Here is a 4576-nt window from a genome sequence, read left to right as displayed (position 1 = left end):
TTGATGGCATAATGACGGGTTACCTGGGAGCCTGATGGGAGTCAGGTAACCCTGGCTCAATATTGCTCCCCCAGTGAGGGGACTCTGGCTCTGAGGGAACTCTTTGCCAGTGCCCTGGAGGAAATCTCACATGCTGGAGAGGGTGGAGAAGGCATTCCCCAGGCCAGGCCCAAGGGCTCATGGCTCAAAGGCATTAAGGCAGAAAGAAAGCATTCTGGCCTGGAATAGAAGAGGGGAAGGACTCAGAGGGCTGGAGGAGAGCCCCAGGACCCTAAAGTGACATGGGAGGGGAGAGCAGATACTCCACCCCACCCCACCCCTCATTTTACAGGCAGGCAACCAAGGCCTGGCAGGGAGGGCCAGAACTGAGGGCACAGCCACTTGGTCTGATTCCAGACCCATATCCTCTCCACTCATCCGGGGCTGCCTCGTAGCTAACCGGCTGGATGGACGGATCAACCAGGTACCTCTGTCTACAGCAAAAAGACCCAGAGAGAAGAAAACCCAGAGCAGGAAGTCTCATGTAGCCAGGTTGAAATTTAACACATAACACTCAGATGTGCAAAACACTTAGCTTACTTATCTCTCTGTAATTTATCCAACCATTTTGACAAGAGTCCACCCCACTGGAGAACAGACTTGTCAATTAAAGAAACACCAGTCACAAAAAAAATTAATAAAGCAATCATCTCCACAAAGCAGGAGCACAAAGCAGAGATATTAGAGCACAGGGAGAAATGGAGACAATAAAACTTGAGCTGACAGAAGAGAGGAAAAGAGGGGAAAAAATAAAATCTTCAAAGTAACAACAAGATGGAAAGCACACAGAGCAGAATCAACGTTGCTGAAAACACAACCAAGGACACAGAAGGGAATGAGAAAAGTGAGCAAGAGGAAGGGAAATGAACAGTGTAAAGGATCACAGAGAAAATGACAGATTTGGAAGATTTACAAAGGATCCAACATACATCCCAGAATAGAAAACTGAAATAATGGAATATAAATATTTAAAGATATAAGTCAAGAAAATTTTCTGAAATAAAAGAAGGCTCAGGTCTACAGACTAAAAGGGGATACCATGTTCTGGGGAAAATGACAAAAATCTGACAATACCAAGATAATGTCTATGAAAGTAACTAGATTTAAAAAATACAAGGAAGGGGGGAAAAAGGCAAAGAGAGAATCCTTTGGTCAGCTAAGCAAAAAGATCAAGTCATTTTATTTTATTTATTTATTTATTTTTTTAAATTGATCAAGTCATTTTATAAGGGCAAAAAAAATACAAGTTAGACTCGGTCTTTTCCACAATGGCATTTAACTCTACAGACAGAAGAGTGACACCCACGAAGTCCTTAAGGAAGGAAAGTGACCCAAGAATTTACATCCTGACAAGCTGTTGATAGAACACAAAGATTAGAAACCACTGGGAATGTGCAAGGACACAGGAAATATGTCTCCACTGAGCCCCTCCTGATGAAACTACCTAGACCTCCAGGCAATCTTTTTCTTATCCTCCCACCAGAAGAAAGATAAAGGAATCAGCATACTTAACAACTCTCCCCTTCTTTCCTTCTTTTCCTCCCAATTTTTGTTTACTGTGTCACTTATTAATTCAGGGTTTACAATATTTATTATGATTTTAATCCTCATGTTGGCCCTATAGGTAGATTCACCGCTTGCTGTCAGCTCTTCTGCTGAAGTTTTTCTGTTTGTCTCTTGATTTGCTGAAATTCCTCCCCCGGTGGTTTCAGTGATCATAAATGGAGACTCTTTAGCTCAGCACAGGGTACCTAGGAGGCACGTGATAAAGGAGGCTGTCACCATTCTCCCCTCAGCTGCCTCCGATTCACTGCAGGAGGGCTGGGCTCCAGGGCACCTGGCACATCTAGGGAGTTCACAACTGAGCAAGAGGGAGAAGGGGAGGCTGGCCCCGCAGACGCGACAGCCCTGGACCCACAATCCCAGTTTCCGTAAGACTGTTCTGATTCCAATTCAGAATGCCTGGCTCCTGGCTCAATGGGCTTTGTCCCAGAGATGGAATTTCTATTTTGATTCCATGCGACATTTAATGAAATGGCTTTCAGACACCGTGTAGTGTGTCTGAGTTATGAAATCACGGGTTCTGGATCCTCAACACGACTCACAATATCAGCGCCTCCTCTTGCTACTTTAGGAGCTGCCCCAAATCCCTTGAGGAGGAAGTGCTGTGCCCAAGATTGTGCCACACCCAGCCCTGGAGCCTAAGCTCTGCAGCCTCGGTGTCTGCCCCAGACCTGCTTCTGGTTCCCTTGTCATTTCCCATCCAAATGTGTCTCGCCTGGGCTCCTGCCTTGGTCTCCCTCTCTCCAATCCAGCGCTGTTCAAACTGCAGATCAGAAATATTCAGGGAGACAGAAAATCAATGTAGAGGGTTGCAAACAGCATTTTTAAAAAACAAATGAAACATAACAATAGAATACACCATGATGCGGTGCACATGGTAAGGATAACTGTGCTTCATGACACTGGGGTTGGGAGTGTGCATACCAGGTCTCTCTGTAAAATGAATTTGAGAAAGCAGCTCTAACCCCCCACCCTCTGACCCTTCTGAAATGCAAACCTGATCATGTTATTCCCCAGTTAAAACTCAGGAGCGTTTTGAAATAGTTCAGACACCTTCAGCATGGCACTGAAAGCCCCTCAAGACCTGGCCCCTGTCCACTCCCACCTACCTGGCCCATGGCTGACTCCAACCACACTGAGCCACTGGTTTCTGCAAACTCTGCCAGACTCTTACACACCTGTCTGAAGTACAGGAGCCCCTCCACCCCCAGTCTTTACTCTCGCACAGACTCCTACCTATGTCCTTCATGCTTCAAGGGAATGAACACCTCCTCTTCGGCGTCTTCCCTGTTTCTCCAGCAGCCCTGAGGACTCCCAGTCCTGTGCTCATGCCATTGACTACCCCCACCTCCCAGCCTTGTGATCATTATTTGTTTTCATGCTGCCTCCCTGCCTCTGCCGCCACTGGAGAGCAGAGACTTCCACTTCTGCCCCACCCAGGCTGGCTGAGCCCCTCAGTGCTCACTCGTTCACCATTCACCGAGAGCAAGTGCATGCTGACACTGGGGCCTCTCCCACCTGCTGACCCTCCCTGGATAAAGATGACCTCCTGAATGCTACAGAAGCAAAGACATAAATATTTCTGGAAGCCTTCCGTTCAAAAGGAAGTAGAAACCCTACAATTTCTCAACAACTTGGCTATGAAAAATAGGAATTCCACCTACACCGGAACAGGTTGTAGGGGATCACTGAAAGGCCAGAATCTTAAGGTCACACACGTGTTTGGGGCTGGGAAGCTGCTGAGCTCCAAAGCTGAATGCCATGAAAAGACAGCAGCTGTCTGCAGCTGGAGTGAAAGCCCCAAGGCCTCAGAAATCTTTAGAACCACAGGGATGCCAAATGGTACTCTGCCAACAGTTTCGTAAAACTCATTTCCCCACATCATATGAACATCTGCACAAGCACAGGTTCCATAAAAAACTAAAAAAGAAATAATTGTGCATTATTAAGTAGAGCTGAGACCTCGTCTCTGACCTTAGAAGAGCCCTGGGAGGTGCCGTGGCTGCTGGCTGCCACCTCCTTCTTCTTGGAGTCCTCAGAACAGAGTACACTTATGGAAGAAAGAACTGGTGTCCCTGAAGATTCAGCCTTCAGTTCAGTTTCCGGGCCCTAAAGGTCTGAAGCTCCCACTTCCAGCCCCTCTCCGGCTTACAGCAGAGTCCCCAGCAAGCCCTGTGAAGGAATAGTATGGCAGGGGGGCATGAACCCAGTGTCTGCAGCCACTCAGCCATGAGCAGAGTGGCCAGGAGAAAAGGGGGGGGGGGGAGAGGGAGAAAAGAGGGGGGGGGAGAGGGAGAAAAGAGAAGGAAGTGGGGAGAGGAAGTGAGCCTCATTTACTGACCACCTACTCTAGGGGCCAGGGGCTCCCCAGCTGTGATCTCAATTAGTCCTCATTAGCGTGACACTCACATTACTGCGCCAGACACAGCAACTTTGCCAGGTGGGTCACTCACTTGCTCACTCACTCAATGCACATTTACTGAGAGAACCCAGAACGCCATGCTCGGGCCAGGTGCTGGCTGACCTTGGGGGGCAGTGGCAGCAGCCCCCATCCCTGTCTTCAGAGCATCAGAAGTGAACAGACATGTGTGGTTCTGTATGATAAATGCTCAGAGCGGGTATTGCTGCAGGCCATGGGGGCACAGGGGGACCTAATCCGGCCTTGCTGGGTCCTGGGAAGGTCCCTAGGGAAAATGATCTCTAGGTTGAGACCTGAAAGATCGGGAGCAGTTAGACGGGGGCAAGGTCCAGGCAAAGGGAACAGTTCGTGGGAAACAAGAGCAGGAGGACATGGTGTTTGAAAAACCCAAGTTCAGGGAGATCCAGGCAGGGTTGGCAAGGCGAAGCCGTAAGGCGCCCGGGCTCAGGCAGGGCCGAATGAGACATGATAGGGGGGTTCACCTTGAGGACAAGGGGGATGCCAAGACGCTTTGTGCAACACAGAGACATCACTGAATTTGCTGTCTGAGAGGTC

This window comes from Cynocephalus volans, chromosome 14 (assembly GCF_027409185.1).
Source record: "Cynocephalus volans isolate mCynVol1 chromosome 14, mCynVol1.pri, whole genome shotgun sequence".
In the NCBI taxonomy this organism is placed as follows: domain Eukaryota; kingdom Metazoa; phylum Chordata; class Mammalia; order Dermoptera; family Cynocephalidae; genus Cynocephalus; species Cynocephalus volans.
The sequence above is the reverse complement of the archived record's forward strand: the minus strand, read 5'-3'. Positions refer to the sequence as shown.